This window comes from Nyctereutes procyonoides, unplaced genomic scaffold (genome assembly GCF_905146905.1).
Source record: "Nyctereutes procyonoides isolate TBG_1078 unplaced genomic scaffold, NYPRO_anot_genome, whole genome shotgun sequence".
In the NCBI taxonomy this organism is placed as follows: domain Eukaryota; kingdom Metazoa; phylum Chordata; class Mammalia; order Carnivora; family Canidae; genus Nyctereutes; species Nyctereutes procyonoides.
The window spans coordinates 2,207,653-2,225,393 of record NW_026575141.1 but is presented as its reverse complement, the minus strand read 5'-3'; the positions used below and the strand labels follow the sequence as shown (position 1 = coordinate 2,225,393).

The following is a 17,741-nucleotide window of genomic DNA, read 5'->3' as shown; positions in this document are numbered from 1 at the left end:
ATTACATCATCACTTTTTAAATAAATACAGGGACTGGTCCCGCTACCCCCTCCCTGTGACGCCCACCCTCACTACTGGGCAGCTGTGCAAATGGGCATGAGGGTGCATGGGAGGAAGGGAGAGCACTGGGCCCCTTAGCCTGCCCCTGCTAAGGAGGGGGAGGGGCCGCTAGGCCAGGGAGGGGGATGGTTCAAGGCACTATTCCAGGAGTTGTTGATTGGCTTAAATACCTACCACCAAATAAGCTGAAAAACGGTTGGCTAAGAATAACCGAACAGGTGTGTCTACAGCGGGACTCCTATGCCTTTAATGTACATCTCGAATCTCCAAGAGGAGGACAGAGCATAAGGTGTTTGTAAGGCTTACTTGGCCACAGATGTTTTTTTCCATGGAGGAACCAGTCTTTGGAATGATTTGGGAAGTGCAGTCTGGTCATCCCTCCCAAACTCCTGGCACCTAAAACCACAATGGGTTTTTTTTTTTTTAAATGTTGATTATTCTTTTTTTTATATATTTATGATAGTCACAGAGAGAGAGAGAGAGGCGCAGAGACACAGGCAGAGGGAGAAGCAGGCTCCATGCACCGGGAGCCCGAAGTGGGACTCGATCCCGGGACTCCAGGATCGTGCCCTGGGCCAAAGGCAGGCGCCAAACCGCTGCGCCACCCAGGGATCCCCACAATGGGTTTTACATGGAAAGCAAGAGTTCGATTCCATGTGTGTCAATGTCAATAGACCACCTGCCCCTGAACCACCAGAACCCAGGACGTTCTACGGTGACTGATGGGTTTGGCCCGCACTCGTCCTCGTTTGTCTTACCCTTTGTAATAGCCACCTGCCCTGATGTGGGTCAGCCCTGCCCCTGCCAGAGAACAGGCACTCGCCATAGCAGCTGGTTCACCAGCCTCTAGTTCTGTCTTTATAGGCCATTCATCTCCCCCTTCTCCTGCTCCATTTATTCATTCTATTTACTCAGCAAATATTTATTGATTGCTTCCAGTATGATAGGCCCTAGGTGGAGCACCAAGTACACAAGAAAAGTAAGAATTGGTACCTCTCATCTATAGACGTAAGGAAATAAATAATTTCAATGCTATTGTCATCATCACTACTGCTAGCAGCAGCTTCTTTACCATTATTTAAAAGTATGAATTAAGTTCTGATTACACAAGAGACACTTCAACCAGAGGCTGGGCCTGACCCTCGGGAGCCAGAAATCTCAGGCAGACATGCTAATGCAGACACATGTCTCGAAGTCAGTGAGTTGGCTCACATCAATCAGCGGTTAGAGGCAAGTGCATTTAGGGAAGAAAGACAGGGGTCAGTATCTAATGGTGAAGAGAGCGGAGAAAGAGGTCACAAGCACAGCCCAACCATCATTCCTTTGCTCCACCTGACCCTGGAGGGGCTTCAAAACACAGGAGTTGTAAAAAGGAAGGGGTGCTGGCTGGATGTGATGACTTATACAAAGTATTTTATGCAAAAATGCCCCCTTTTTGTCTTATATCTCAATATTTACAATATTTCTTAAAACCAAGAGAAAGGCAGAGGTCGGTTGCCTCTGACCACATCTTCCAAGCAGCCATGCCCCTCAGCCGACACACAGAAGTTTCTGAGGTATCCACACATGGCCGTGTGGAAGGCACTCCTTTGGCGAATAAGCTCTAAACGTCAGGAAAGCCTCTTGAGACCTAACTGGAACCTGTTCTTAATGCAGCTCCTACTGGAGGCTTACACTGGGTAGCCCGCAGTGTGGACGGCCATCGTGGCCATGGGGTCATGACTTCTGAGGGCTGAATGATGCCTCATTGGAGCAGTCTGTTCTAGCTGATTCTATTCTAAAGATATGATATGTTTCTTATATGGAAACAAGTAGCCCAGACCCCCAATTTATGTTGCCACCCAGGTCTTCCCTGAAACCCCACCCTCACCCCCAATGCTGTGTCTTCAGCCAGTTGTCGCACTTCTAGCCTGAGTGGCCTCAGGAACACCTCACACGACTCCTAAGGTTCTCGAAAGCTTTCTTCCTTCCAGGCAAAGGCCAGGCTCCAGCGGGCCCATGGTGAGAGGAGCCCCAGAAGCCCCAGCCTATGGGCCTGACCATGGACAGCTCTGGTTTGCGCAAGCATCACAACCCCAAAGTGGGTGGGAGTCCCTGCCTCAAGGGGGGACTGGTGCCCAAGGGGCTGCAGCTCACAAGAAGGGCCCAGCACAGTGCTGACTGTGCCTGCCCTCCAGACCCTTCTGAGACTGTGTTCCCATCAGGCTTCTCTAGGTAATGAGCCACCTGTTGTGCTTCCACAGGACTCTCTAGCTGGCTCGGTGATGCATTCTTTGTACATTTGTCATTTCTGTTCCTTCCCTACATCTCCCCCCTTTTTCCTTGCTGCTCTGGGATTTCCCCCCTCAACAAAGTGTTCCCACATCAGCTTTTGCCTCAGGCTCTGTTTTCCAGGGAAGCCAGGCCAAAACCAGGAGTGAGGGTCAGACAAACCAAAAGTGCAAGGCTCTGGGCCCTTCCATAGCTTCGAGCAGAACAGTCCTTCTTGCATCTGTCCTGTGTGTTAGAATCTCATGTAAAATTTCACATGAATAAAGAACTCCACCACATACATATTAAAATATGTTTACAGGGCCACCTGTAACATAGGGTGGCTCAACGGTTGAGCACCTGCCTTCGGCACAGGACGTGATCCTGGAGACCTGGGATCGAGTCCCACATCGGGCTTCCTGCATGGAGCCTGCTTCTCCCTCTGCCTGGGTCTGTGCTTCTCTCTCTCTCTCTCTCTCTCTCTCTCTCTCTCTCTCTCTCTCATCTCTCATGAATAAATAAATAAAATCTTTTAAAATAAAATAAAATGTTTACAATCACCAATATTGATCAAGCCCCTCATTTTATCACTGGCGATCCTGAAGCATAAGGTGATTTTTCCCAAGACCCCCTAGCTGGTAAGTGACAGAGCTACATCTATGTGCCTCTAAAACCGAACGTTTCCCACAACACCAGTGGTATTTAACCAGGGAAACATACCAGAACCATTGAGGAACCTGAGAAAATATACACCTGTCTGGACCTCACTCCTGCCATCTTGGGAGGACAAGGGGCAAACACTGGGCCTGGAGTTCGACTATCTGCTCATCTGGCAAAATTCTGCTTGAAACCCTAGTATTCACTTAATCGCCAGAACCCAGTTCTTAGTGTCTATAGCATGAATGCTCTGCTTGAAATGTGCATTGTAGGATCCATGGAATCCATCCCTTTATTCAGTTAAGAATAGAAAAATAAAATGCTTAGTCTTAGGTCAGCCTTTTTCCGTGGATTCTCAGGGCCGCTACCCAGTATATCTGCCAATGGTGGTTTTACTATCCAAGTTAGTATGTTTAAAGGCTCTGAGAAGCCCTGCAACAAGGAACTCTAGCTCTGCTTTACACACTCAGGGTTTCTCCAACTTTGGCCGTGGTAACTTTTGCGTATGTAATACCTATTCACTCCCACAGAATATGCTTTGGGAGACGCTGCTCTATTTTAGGTTTACCTTCAGGAAGCAGATCTGAGATGGAGAGGAAGAAAAAGAACTGTAGCTCTGTCTGCAAGGTTAGCTGACACTCTACGTAGGTCAGTTCAACGACACTTCCTGGTGGCTGCAGCCCTGACATGTTCTCCTCTCATTGTCTCCTCCCGCCATAAGAGGGGAAACAGCCAACTCTGCTCTTCTTACTTTCCCTCTTCTTGTCCTCTGGGCCAAAGCCAAGGAACGGTTTGTTGGGCCTCCAGCTCCAGACCTCACACCACCAGGAGGCAAATCCAGCTGTGCTCATCTGGGACAAGTGCAATGAGAATGCGAGACGTAAAGCTGATATTGAGCAAAGACCAGGAAAGCCTTTGAACTGCCACGGCTTTCCTTTCGTAGGGACCCAGTACACGCCTACCCTCCTCTACTGCTTCTCTCCACATGCTTCCTAATGAAAATACTCTTCCCCAGAAGACCTCAGAATTGATTCCATGGGTCTACATTCAGCGCATTGACTGCAGAGGTGACGTCCTCTTAGCTAGTGATCTGTTTTTGTGTTGGAGTGACAAAACATTCCAAAATCCAATTTGCTGTTGTGAATCCTGGTTCGTGGAGAAGGCATCGTGGCGAGGGAGAGGGCGAGTCAAGCTCAGCTGGCAAGGAGAGGGAGCCGAGGAAATCACATGCACCTGTTGATGCAGGTCCGAGCACGACTCCAGGGACGCCAGTTCCAGCCACGCCTACTGTTGCTCCAGATGGGAGGTGACAAAGCAGAAACTTCTGCTCACCTCGAGGCGTAGAGAAGAAGCCAAAGAAAGTGTAGGCTAAAAGTTTATCATTGGAGGGAAAAACTAACCAAACAACTAACTGTAAGAGTATCACCTGTGGCTATTCCCTAAAATGTTAAGGTGAGGCTAGAGAGACCAAGTCAGGCAACTGAGGCTTGACTTCAGGATGGGAGAGCACCAAGCCAGGACTACAGGCTCCATCAGGGCCTCCCAGCCCCCACCTCTCAGGACCTGGAAGACATTCCTAACAAAGTATTCCACTCACACTAAGTACACAGGATGACTTTCCCCACGCGCAGCCATTGGCACCAACCTCCAGAGAATCTCTGCTCCCACTATTATATGGCCCAGGCGCCCAGTGTGACCTGATGTCCACAGGCCAAGATTCCTTTCCTGGCTTTCCAAGATTCTCCAGCTTCCAAAATCTAGAACTCTAGGGCTCATGAATGAGTGAACCGAAAAGTCCCTACCACGGGCATCCTTGCCCAACAGTGAAGAGACCATCCACCATGTAGTGTCCTGGAGCCTCAGGCATTCCCTCTCCATCCCTACGCAATCAAAATGAGAATAAAGTCCCTCACCCTGCTGGATGGTTTGAAGGATTAAATGAGAGAGTGGTATTTGTACACCATCAGCAGATTTGAAGCCCTTACTAGAGACAACTGGATGCCCACCAGCACAAGACTCAGAGCTGCATAGAGTCAAAAGCACAGGTGAGGGCTGCACTCATTCACTCCTCCTTAGTTTTTCCCAGGGAGAAATGGGAGTTGCCAAAAGAGGCAAGAGTCACCCTCAGAAACTGAGCACTCTGCTAGAACGATCCATGCAATTTCACAACTCACCAACAGTCAGAGATAAGGCCGTCCCACTTGATGAATGGGGAAATCGAGAGTGGAAGAATAAATAGCTTCACCCAGGGTCACAGACTTGTCCCAGGAAGAAACCACATATTCTCTGCGCCCTCAGCATACTCTCCCACAAACCTCCCCAGGGTGGCAACACGCTCCTCACAGGTCTCCTACACTCCTCACAGGTCTCCTACGGAGGCAGACAGCTCAGCGAGAAGGACGGAGGTGAGTGCGCTTAGGGTTGAGAGGTGGCTCCACCACCCACCAACTGTATGATCCTGGACAAAGTCCTTAACCTCAGGCACCTCGGTTTGCTCATGCAGGAAATGCGGGGGGGGGGGGGGGAATAACTCAGTTCCTGCCTCTCTGGGTAGTTTCGTGGAGGATATGGGCCAACCTGTATAAACCACTTAAATGATGGCTCCTCCAAGTCAGTGCTGAATAAACATTAGCCACCACCATCATCACTGATGATCATTCCTTTCCCTTCTGCTATTTTCACAAGGGCAAATACTAATGTCCACACAGCCTCTTCCCTGGGGAGGGTGATGCCACATGATCGTAAGGACAGGGGTCTGGGGGGGCTGGCACAGACTCCTGCAGGGACTCAGGAAGCTTTTCTCCCAGGCTGCCTCATATCAAGCAGAGAAGCCACCTCCTCCTTTTGGAACAAGGCCTCTGCTCTGGGAATCGGAACCTCCTGCCTGCCTTCACTTTTAAGACCCATCTCCTAACACTTAGTAGCAGATCCCCCTTCTGTGTCCCTGACTCGACTCCACCTGCCTGCCACAACTGGGATGCTCCAGCCTGGACAGTGAGGAGAGAGGCAAGAGTGAGTAAGTGGGGGGGATGGTGGGGATGGGGTGGGAGGTCAGGATCAGGAGCAGCAGGAGGGGGCAGGGGGCAGCTTCCAAAGAGGTAGTGTCTGCATGGGCCAAGCATTGCTCAGTGGAGCCTATAGGGCAATTACCCTAATCATGTGCATCTCCCCAACAGCCGTTTGATTTATTAGCGCGACGTCTTTTTAGAATGCCGCTCTTAAATATAAATAACACTTAATCATCCAGCTGTCGTTAAATTCATGTTATATTGATTTCTTGGAGTGCCACAAATTTGAGGGCGAACGCGCTGTCGGATGTGCACACAAAGCTAAGAGGTGAATGAGCCAGTTGTGGGGGGAAAGGGAAGCAGGAAGGGGGGCATCAGGGCAAGGAAATGAGCCCTGTTCTGCTGCCCCAGGATCTGAACCAGCTTCACGTCGCCGGCCGCCGGACACAGGCAAGAAGAGGCCAGCAGAGCCTAAAAGAGAAGGGCACAGCTGTCGCACAGACTAAGCACAGCGTGGATCCCGGGCTGGTTTTCCGGAGGGCCATCCCCGCCCATCACAGAGCCACTCCAACAGGTCTCTCAGGTGGCATTGTCTGCGCGGTGCCTTCTCCTAGTGAGCATGGGGAGACGCGCTGAGAAATGCCCCCTTGCCAGCTGGGAGGACAGAGATTGGCCACCTGTTTCTTTGCATCCAAGCCTGGTGATAACTAGGAGCTAAGAGCAGTTCATCACCCCGCCCCCTCAGCTCTCTCCCCACTTCAGGACCGCTGCCTCCCTAGAAAGCCCCCACTCGATTCCCGATTCCCGGCAGCCTTCATTGTGATTATCGGGATCAGGAGGCCCAGTGTAGGCAGACTCTGCCTCGCAGATCCCCGCCTCCCCCCGTCTGCAGGGAGCAGCAGCAGCAGCCATAGAGAGGCGCAGAGCAGAAAGGAAACAAGTTGGCGGCCTCAGATTCCTCTGGAAATGTTTGCCGGAGCATCGGGGTGGGAGGGCATCCAGGACCAGGCTGGGGGAGGACAGAGGCGAGCCTGCAAGTGAACACCAGATTGGGCCTGAAGGAATAGCACCCCTGGGCAGCCCACGCTCTCCAAGGAGCCCCTAGAGCTCAGCCTTGCAGCAGCGAGGGGCTGCTGAAAAGAAGCACTCAGGGTTCCAGCTTCTCTGGTATGACTCCCTTCCGCATGCAAAGACCCTAGAGAACTTAAAAGGAACGCCACAGAGGGGTGGTAGAGAGAGTGTGACAACGTGACATACTGCAGGGCTCCGCAAGAGAGCCAGGAAAAAATTAGATGATGTACACCCAGCTTTACACAGATGTTAATTAATGCCTGCTTTGCCCTAGAAACCAAATTGGTACCTAATGCTAAGTGCAGAAAGTGTGGGGATTTTTTTGAACCCATGTTTAAAAATGTTTAGGTTATAACTAGCATGATGACTGCTGGCTTTGCATTAAAATGATGGATCCTAAGGCTACAAGAGGGGGGGGGGAGTGGGAAGCAGGGAAGGGAGCAAGGGGTCTGGGCCGAAGATAGGCAGACGGTTCAGGAAGCTCTGCACACCATCTTTTGACTCTTGGAGGCCTCAGGAGAGAATGTTTACCTGGGAGCCACCCACCGGTGCTGGAGCTCACTATTTCTTTTGAAAACCATGTGCTCCTCTACGCATACGCGGGACCTCCCTGTCCACGCACTCAGAGGGCATGCGTGTGGAAATGATCCAGTTCTGCCGGGAAATGATTCAGTTCTAGAGGTGGGTCTTGCTGTCACACATTGGACGAGCCGAACACATTGAGCTAGGCTCTTTGAGAAACCACGCATATATCTGGGTGTGTGTACACACACACCATTCTTAAAAAAAAAGAAAATGATGTTCCTTCCCCCTACTGGGTTCTCCCCACTGGGAGAGCTTTGCTGTATTCCATCTACCCTTTCCAATCAATCAAAGGGCAGTTCACACAGCACACAGCAGGAACACAATCTGCCCCCAGGGGCGTCTGCTGTTCTCCTCCCCAGCCTGGCTGAGACCTTTGCGGGAGCTGGCAAAGTTTGAAAACAGCGGAGATGGGGGTGCGGGAGAGAGCCCTTTATTTCAGCACCCATCTTCAGGATTTCCAGCATCAACCAAATCTTGTGCCCAACACTGAGGCCCCTTGTTCGAAAGAATGTTGACTCCTTTCTCCTCATGTTCTGGAAGACTCCCAACATATTTTTCCCACTGGTGAGTTTGTAGGACACTCTGAACACATGATCTCGCATAAAGGGTACAAGTTCATCCCATTTCTTGCCAGGCTGCCCAACAAGCTACCCCCAAAAGGGACAGCTATGGGGCAAGGGCAACACAGGACCCTGCTCTATTTACATGCAACTGCAAAATAATGTCTAACTTGGATCTCACGTCCCTCCCCCTACAACAACTGAGCCCAAATGAAATGCTCTTTGACCCCCTAAATGGAAACTGCCAAAAAGCCCTTCTGGAGCTCCCACCACCTCCTACCTCCTCCAGAAAAAAGTTTGAAAAATGAGCAGCCTGTGAAATCTCAGTCGGCACGAAAAGGAAAGGAGAAGCTTCGGGGAGATAGAACCTTGACCCTCGGGCCTCTGGAGAGTGGTTCCTACACTGTCGGGAGCAGCCTGGCTCCGGGGAACACTGGCAAGCCTGGTCAAGAATGCCTGGTCCCCTTATAGGGGGGCATTGCCGAGGTGGTGACAGCAGAGGCGACCCTCATGCCTTCCAGCGCTACACCCTGCTCCCGGCCCCTTGCCGGTCGGTTTCTCAGACACACACCTCCGAAGGCATGTGACAGGTGTAAGCCAGAGGCACAGGCAAAGCAGCCCCACGCTTTCCCACCCGCGGAGAGGGAAGGGCAGAGAGGCGGAGAGGGCACCCGAGCCCTGTGTCCCTGGGTCCTGGGGGCTTGCCGGTGCCCAGAGATTGCAGAGGCGGATAGGTCATGCGTCTTATTGGAGGACCCGGTCCCCACATACCCTCCCTAGACCGGCAACAGCCCCATGCGACGCTGGAGCCCCTTCCTGCCTGAAATCCCGGCGCATTCGCAGGGAAGCGGTGCCGCGCTTCCGAACGGCGTTTGTGCTGCCTCTCACCGGGGAGACGCCGCGTCTGTTCCACATGCGCCGCCCCGCAGAACCGCAGCCCGTCGGCACGGCGGCCTCCCCCCGCACGCGGGGCCGGCCCGCTCCGCAGATATCCGCCCGGAGATCTGTGGGTCCGGCCCCGCTGAAACCGCAGCGTGTCCAGCGGCCACGGGGCAGAGGCGGCACTGGGCGGGTCTCCCCCCAGGCTCCCTCGCTTCTCCCGGTTTGAAAGGCGGCAGGAGATGCCCGGGGGGGGGGGGGCGGCCGGGAACCGAGCAGTCGCTGCCTCGGCCCCCCGCGGTGGGAGGGAGACGCGGCGACACACGGAATCCCTCCCCAAAGTCCTGGGCAGCGGGAGGAGTCCGGGTCCTCGGAGGAGCAGGAGCAGGGGAAATGCCCGCTCGGGCCGCGCCGCACCGGGGCGGGCGTCCAGGTGGACGCGGGCAGGTGCGTGTGCGCGGCGCGTGCCAGTGTGTGGCCGAGCGTGCGCGCGGGTGTGTGTGCGCCTGCCGCGGGCTGGCTCGGGGCCCGGGGGTCCGGCCCGCGCCGCGCATCTCCGCCGCCGCCGGCTCCTTACCTGGAAGCGCCGCCGTCGCCTCCTTCAGCGGGAGCGCCGCATTGACACTGCGGATGGAGCCCGCGCCGCGGCCTCTCGTCCCCCTCCGGGCGTGTGCGTGCGCGCGTGGGGCTGCGTCCCGGCCCCGGCCCCGGCCCCGGCCCCCGCCCCGGCCCCCGCCCCGGACGCGAATGCTCCACCGAGGCGCCGGGAGCCCGGGGCAGGCAAGGCGGGCGGGGGGCGAGACCACAGCCTGCGGGGCTTGACAGCTCCCCCGGCGGCGCCGAGCGGGGCGGAAGGTCCAACAGAAAGGTCGGCGGACTGGGCGGCTCCGAGCGCCGCTGCCCTCCACCCAGCCCGGGGCGCGGGGCCGGGGCGCGGGGCCGGGGCCGGAGCCGGAGCGCGGGGCCCGGGCGGCGGCGGCTCCGGGGCTGTGGCGGCGGCGCGGGGCTGCCCCCTGCGTCCCCACCCCGCGGGCTGAATGTCCTTGATGCCAAGCGGGCGGGCACACGGCGCCGTCACTCCGCGCCGCCCATGCTCGCCGGGTCGGGCCGGTGCCCGGGCGCGGCGAGTGCGCGGGGGACCCGCCGGGGAGCGCTCTCGGCGCCTCTGCGCGCCTCCCCGGGCAGCGGCGGCCGCCCCCCGGCTGCCCCCGGCCCGCCGCGCCGCCGCCGCCGCCGCCGCCGCCGCCGCCGCTGCTGCTGCTGCCGGCCCCGCCCCCGCCCCCGCCCCCGCCCCTGCCGGGGCACCCGCCGGGCAGGGCCGCGGGCCCGGGGCTGGGGGGCCGCGGGAGCCGCCGGCTGCTCCCCGGGGAGGCGCGGGGCTGCGGCGGTGGCGGCGGCGGAGAGCGCGGGCGCGGGCCGAGCCGGGCCTCCCGGGCGCGCCCCCGGCCCCCCGGGCGGGCCGCTCGCAAAGTTTGCAGGGGGCAGGGAGCGGGGCCGCCGCTGGCTCGGCCGCCGCCGGAGCTCCCGGGCTGCCTGCTGCCGCCGCGGCTCGCTGCTGCTGTGCATTGAAGCCCGGCCAAGCGCTGCAAAAACTCCAGCTGCCTGGCGCTCTCTGGGTCCTCCTCTCCTCCCTCCGCCCTCCCTGCCTCCCTCCCTCCCTCCCTGCCTCCCTCCCTCCCTCCCTCCCTCGCCTCCTCCCCTCCCCCGCCGCCGCCGCCGCCGCCGCCGCCGCCGCTCCCTCTCTGGCTCGCCCCGGCTGGCTCGGAGCTCGCGGCTGACACCCAGACCGTCGGAGGGCGGCCGGCAGAGGGGGCAGGGGCGCCTCCCCCGGGGCCCGGGCCCGCGCCCCGCGCCGCCCCGCGCGGACCTTCGGCGCCCCTGCCCGGAGCTGCGCGGGCCGGAGGGGGGCGGGGCGCGGGGGGCGCGGAGGGCGCGGGGGGCGCGGGGGGCAGGGGCGCGGGGCGCGCGCTCGGAAGGGGGCAGCGCTCAGCCTCCTCGGGATGGGCACGCCGACGGTCGCAGGGCCCCCGGGTGCCCGGAGCCCACGCGGGCGCACGCACCCCACCGAGGCACACCCCCCCCCACTGCGGCCCCCACGGACCGAGGCTGGGGGAGCTCCGGGCATGAATGGCCAAGGGCCCTGCAGCTTGCTCCGGAACCTGACTCGCCTCTCCAGGTGTGTACGGAGAGGCTGACCTGGCTCCCCGTCTCCGAAACCCAGACCGCAGCCAAACAGACAATGCCGACGTCAGGGCACTCTGCGAGGTCCGAAGAAAGGAACCACCGCGTCGCTGCGGTTTAGGCAGGCGTCTGGCAGAGAGGAGAGAGGCCGGATGGGAAGTGGGTGGCGCCACCCCTGAGCCCTCTGCCTCGCCCTCCTGGGAATGTGCCCCCACCCACCAGGAGAAGCCTAAGAGATCCCCGCTCTGGGTACCCACCCCACGCTTAAGGCCCCGGCCCGCACCGCTACCGCCACCAGAGTCCCAGCGCACAACCATCCGCTGTGCCACCATTGCCTCCCCACGTGGGCGACCATCCCCCAGGAGCTGCCAGCCGAGCCGCGGGGGTCGGCCTCCCCCCTCACACTCCTCCTCAACTTTCCTTTTCCCATAGGCAGCCAGCTTCCTGCCCATTACTGTCCCTCCCATCAAAACATCTCCCGAGAACCTTGCCATTAGGTGGAAATGATTGACGACGGCATAAATCCCTACACCTTCCTGTAGGGGTTAGATTTTCACAGAAATCCGAGTTGTAAACCGAGGAGTCTTGGAAAGGAGCAAGAACCACGACGAGCTCTAGGAGCCCCCCGGGGCGGGCCGCGTGGGCAGGTCAGGCAGGGCCCGGCTAGATCGGCCTTGCTGAAGCTTGGCTCTCAAAGGTGGGCGCCTCCGTGCAAAGATGAGCCGCGCCAGCGCCAGGAGGACACCAGACATTGGCTAGTTTGGTTAGAGGGTATTCCGGGAGACAGAGCGGAGCCCTTTTAGCCTCTGGTCCTCCGCCGAGTATTGCATGGCCCAGAAAGCAGCGAGGAGTTATCTTATTAGCTGGCGTTAATACATTGATCTGGCTCCTCTATTCTCAGAAACCCTGGATCCCAGACTCCAGATAAAGCACACAATATCAGGTTAGTTTCGGAAGTCCAGAGAAACACATAACAAAATAACTCAATGCTGCTGCTCCTCGGACTCGCATCCAGGCAGAGGAAGCCCAGGGCCAAATGCCTGTCTAGGCAGACCGAAGCCAGGGCGAGGTCCCCAGGATGCAAAATTTAAAGAGGTGCCCAGGCTCAGGCTCCTGTAAGGCTGTCCTCACATGGTCCTGACCCCACTCTGAGCCATCCGCTCTAAAATTGCTGTACGGGACCATCACAGGCCTTTCCCGGAGGTGACAGGCAGACAGCCACATAGAAAACCATAATGGGTCACTTACGGACCATGGCTTAATAAAAGCAGTGGGGTGGGGAGCAGGGCAGGCAAGCCTTTCAAATCTCTGCTTGCCACTCGGCTTTCAGGGTATGTCATAAAAATGCTAAAAGAGAGGGGAAGCAAGAAAACAGCTTTGCTGCCATTCTAACATGTATTTTTAATACAACTGATTTTTCCTTCCTGTAGCCTCCCTGTGCTTGTGTGTGTGTGTGTGTGTGTGTGCACGCGCGCACACACACACGAATATTGCTGGTGAGCCCCAGGGTCATTTTCTGATGGATGGATGGGAAGTCAAAGACCTTTTTTAGAGGTGGCAAATAAAATATATTTATTATTCTTTATCTCCTGCCTAGTGTGTGGTGTTATTTATTTTCATTCAGAAACACGGATGCCATGTGGTGCCTGAAGAGTAATAACAGAACCAAATGGCCAGAAAAGGAGTGGGATAAAAAGCTGGTCCAACAATGGGCAGGTGAGGGGCCCCGGCTGTTTCTTTCATCATTAACAGGGCCATTGGGCCAACCACCTTTACCCTCCTTCCCTTCCAGTTAGTAATGAGGGGGATTTTGAAAGGGTGGTTATAATGTCATTGTGAGCGAGACCAGGAAGGGTCAAATTAGCAACTGTGCAGGGCTTGATTTTTATTATTATTACTATTATTGTTATTATTATGGCTCCTTGGATTTGCTCTCTCAAGGCTGGAGAGTGGGTTGGGGTGGGATGAGTAGGACTCTACACTGGAAGTGTGAAGACCAGGGTCCTAGTCTGAGCACTGCCACCCACGAGCTCGATAATCTGGAGATGTCACATTTTCACCTGCCCGACTCAGCCCTTACAGGTAGTGCCATTCAAAGGAGATGTTACCCATTCATGCGTTTGGAAACTCTAAGCGCAACACACACCCAAGGAATTAGCATTGCTTTGCAGAAGGATGTATGCTTTTTTAAATGGCATAATTGGGGGGGGGTCCTCTGTCGTCTTGACCCTTCTTTTATGAACAGACACGCTGGGAAGGGCAAGCTCTGTAACAGTGCAAAATGGGTTTCTGCATTAATTACAAACCCTTCTCCCTCTCAAGCCTCCTGCAGCCCCTGCCAGCTGGTGAGGGGTGACGAGGGACCCAAGCTTTCTCCCCAGCTGACACCGGATCTGTACCTCACCTCTTCCACCCCAGGCTGGTGAGAAAACAGGTAGTCATTGCCCGGCCCCACGGCCACAAGACGGGGAACTGAAAGTCAAATTGCTTCATAAAGTCCTATCTTCTAAGAAGGCGATTTTTTAATGGCAATTTGGTTGTGGTTTATTGAGGGCCTTCAGGAGAAAAGTATTGGCCGATCTCTCACGGTGGAATAAAAGGGCCAGATTTAATAGGAGAGAGGAGAAGAAAACCTTAAGTTTTCCCTCACTTAGCTACCACCATTTTATTAGCCCAGGAACAGAACTGCTATTTAAGTTGATAAAAGCCAGGTTTGCTTGTTAAATAAATCACCGGAGCCTGGTGGTGCTATAGAGAAATTTTTTTTCCCCCAAGAGCTGGCCCCTTGGCTGGGTTTTGTGCGGTGCACCGAGCGCTGGATGAAAACCTCAGGCCGCTGGTGCCTTAAAAACCTAAATTGTGGCGCCACCTGCAGGAGAGTGGAAATATCAACATTATCCCGAGTCGCTGCACACACTGGGAAGAGAGGGAGGCGTCCCCAGCGACGGGAGGCTGCATGCCTAGCAGACAGCAGGAAGGCCCCAGCTCCCCACTGCCCCTGGCTTCCTGGGTGTGTCACCAGCTGTCCACTACACACCCCAGCAAGCTCTGGTCGGCATCGGAGCAAGCGGCCCCCTGGGGGTCTAAAGGCTACTCTCAAGATTCTCCATCCATTGAAACAAACTTACTCTTTCCTCTGATTCCTAAGGGGTTAAGTAAGCTTCTAGCCCAGGGGTCCTATTTTTGGGACTCTGGGCCATAGAACAGTAAAAAAGGGACAGAAAAATGAGTGTCCCTGGAGGAGGGTGGGGGAGGAGCGCCCCTGAGTCACCACAGTCCCTGATTGTAGCTTGAACTTGGTGTGGGCCTTGGTCCCAGGCTTCCTGAGCCTGTGGGTCCTAGCGAGGGTACACACATGTGAACACCTGACTCTCAGCTTCCAGCCTGCCCTGCTCACGCAGACTCATCCTCTACTGACCAACCCCTCCTTGTCTCCCCTCATTATGTCACAGACACCCCCCACACACACACACACACACACACACACGGTGGTCGTGCTTAGGGGCCAGTCTGATCATGTCATTCTCCATGGGCCCCATCACTGAAGTCTACTGCCTAGAGAAGGACATCGCTCTCGTCGCCTCTGCCCACCTATACTGCTGGGCACAGCCAGCCCTGATGTTCTGCTGGGACTTCCCAGGCCATGCCAGGAGGCTGGTACCAAGATAGGAAGGACGCCCGTCCCCGCCCCCCTTACACGTTGGGTAGATCTTGGTCATCTGGGCCCTAAGCAGCTCCTATAATCCAAATCTTTCTCTCCTGCCTTCCCAGACCCTTTCACCCACCACTCCTCTTCAGAATTCTTCCTTCTCTTATAGCTAACACATAAACTTGCATTTTCGACTGTAAGAACCAAAAGTTAGAGGATATAGTGGCGGGGGTAGGTGTGGGGGTTGGGGGGGTTGGGGGAGAGAGGGAGGGAGAGGATGTGATCTAACTTCGTTGGCCAGAAACAGCAGAGTCCCAGCTCTGGCCAGTTCTTCTTTAAAATATATATATATATATATATATATATATATATATATATATATATATATTTTATTTATTTATTTATTTATTTATTTATTTACGAGAGACACAGAAAGAGAAGCAGAGACACAGGAGAGGGAGAAGCAGGCTCCCCGCGGGGATCCCGATGGTGGACTCGATCCTGGGACCCTGGGATCACGCCCTGAGCTGAAGGCAGATGCTCAGCCACTGAGCCACCCAGGTGCCCCTCCATCCAGTTCAGTATTTTGTTCAACAAGAAAATGTAAGCACTTCAGTCCCAGGAGGCAGGAGATCCTACAGTGTGCCTGCATTCCAAGGATTAGATATAATTCATGGCTCCCACATGAAGGCTCCATCTTGCTTCTGCCTATTTCACTTGCCAAATAGCTTAAGTGAGGTGCTTGGCCCTTCTGACTAGGGTGCAAAGAGCACAAAAGCCTGAAGTCATCTTCCTCGTAATGCAGATGGGTTTGGGCTGATGGGTTGACCATTGGCATCTGGTATCATATATTTCCAAGATGATGATGGTGTGGTCTAAGTTTCATCTCCTAAACAACTGTCACAGCCAGCTTCCAGAATGTCCCTAACAATCCTCACCAACTGGTACTCACACCCTCCTGGAGTCCCCTCTCGCCATGAATCAGAGCTGACTTAGGTGGCCAAGAAGACATTACTGCACAAGTGATCATGTGTGATTTCTAAGCTAGATCATAAGAGACATGGCAGCTTCCAGCTTGGTCTTTTGTGTCACTCACTCTGGGGCAAGTGAACCACCATGTGGTGAGGATCCCCTAGCAATCTTTGGAAAGGAACCAAGGTTTCCCACCAGCCACCAGCACAACTTGACATCCCATGGGCAAGCCACTTTGGAAGAAGATTCTCTAGCCCCAGTCAAATCTTCAGATAATTCTAGTTTTTAGTTTTCCAACTAAGGTCCTGGACATTGTGGAGTAGAGTCAAGATGTTTGGAGGTGCTCCATTGTAAAGCTATAGATGACTAACACAGTGACTTGCGGAGAGGGAATCCTTCCCCTGGCCTTGGCCTCATTGGCCTCTTACTCTTATTATTTGAGCCCACTGGGCTTTATTTTTTTTTTCCCACTGTGCTTCAGAATAAGAAGGGCAGAGGGGGACATGCTTGGTGTATGAGACCAACCATACTGGGTGGGACTGGGCACCAATATGTGCCCTGCCAGGAACTCCCTTCAGAGCCCCTGCATCAAGCCTCTTAGCATATCTCAATGTGTCAAGTGAAAATGAGAAAACCCAGCCAGGGTGCTGGAAACCATCAGCACACAGAATGCTCGAGTCCAACGCTTACCTGAAGTTGGATGCAGTCAGTTCCAGATGGTCAGCCTCAGAGACACGCAACACTGAAGTGCAAAGGGGCATTGGATCCTGTTCTTTTTAACAAGCTGAATGGCACCTGCCTTCAGAGGAGCCTCTTGGAGGTCAGATTGTGTGGACTCCAGTGTGAACACCAGTCCCTATGGTGCTCGAAGAGTTCTCTACACTTGACCCTGGCCCTTACCACACTGCAGGGCAGGAGGGAAGTCCAGGGACTCTTCTGTGTCACAGCAAGAAGAGACTGGAAACAAGAAGTGGCTGGAAGCTGACAGTGCAGTTTCCCCACCACACAGTGTCCCATGAAGACTTTGTCACATCGCCTTCTCTTGGGCTTCAGGGGATCTTCTCAATCCTTGGTGGCTTCTGGAGAACCAAGCAGTGCCCAAGGGTTGTCAGCAAAGCCAAGGCATGAACAAGGGGTAGGAAGAAAGGGAGAGGGAAGAAAGTAGCAATGGGGAAGGGTAAGAACAACAGAGGTGCCTATGCTAAGTGAGGGTAGAAAGAAAGCCCCAAACAGTCTCAGGGAGTTTCCAGAGATGGTGCATGGGCCCAAGGTGACCTCTTTCCTCCTTAACATCTTCCTCTAGGACTCTGTAACCTGACCCCATTTCTCCTTCTGGCCCCATTCTCCTTCCTCTGTTTTTGTTTTGTTTTTTAAGATTTCGTTTATTTATTCACGAGAGACACAGAGAGAGGGAGGCAGAGACACAGGCAGAGGGAGAAGCAGGCTTCATGCAGGGAGCCCGATGTGGGACTCCATCCGGGGACTCCAGGACCATGCCCCTGAGCCAAAGACAGACGCTCAACTGCTGAGCCACCCAGGTATCCCTCCTTCTTCTGTTGTTAAAGGCATTCCTCCCAGTGCACTCCTGCAGACTGCAGGCTTTACAAATGTTGGGTGTCCCTGGTGAGGCCCCTCAGAGCCCCCAGGCTGCAGCGGTATGCAACCAATTGTGTGCCTCTCTCCCCACCTCTACATTCAATGCCAGCATACTATAGCCAGAAATCAGTCATGGTGGAAATATTTACACCACAGGAATCAGCACTACACACCAGGGCTCTTATTTTGGGGGAAAGCCCATTGTTAAACATTTCCCAGGACACCCCTGGGCCTGGTAACAGGCCACGATAAGGTGGGTCAGCCCAGATGAGG

At 55.2% G+C, this 17,741-nt stretch overlaps 1 protein-coding gene across 2 annotated transcripts in view; it reads right to left on the bottom strand.

Moving 5' to 3' along the window:
- PLXNA4 (plexin A4) overlaps positions 1-9,966 on the bottom strand; it is a 425,241-nt gene extending 415,275 nt beyond the window's left edge. Inside the window, exon 1 of one of the 2 annotated variants that reach the window (XM_055307458.1) lies at positions 9,648-9,966. The gene's annotated coding sequence lies outside the window, so the exon portion shown is untranslated. The remainder of the gene's footprint in view (positions 1-9,647) is intronic. The other variant, XM_055307457.1, reaches the window with a different exon arrangement.
- Between the last annotated feature and the right edge of the window lie 7,775 nt (positions 9,967-17,741).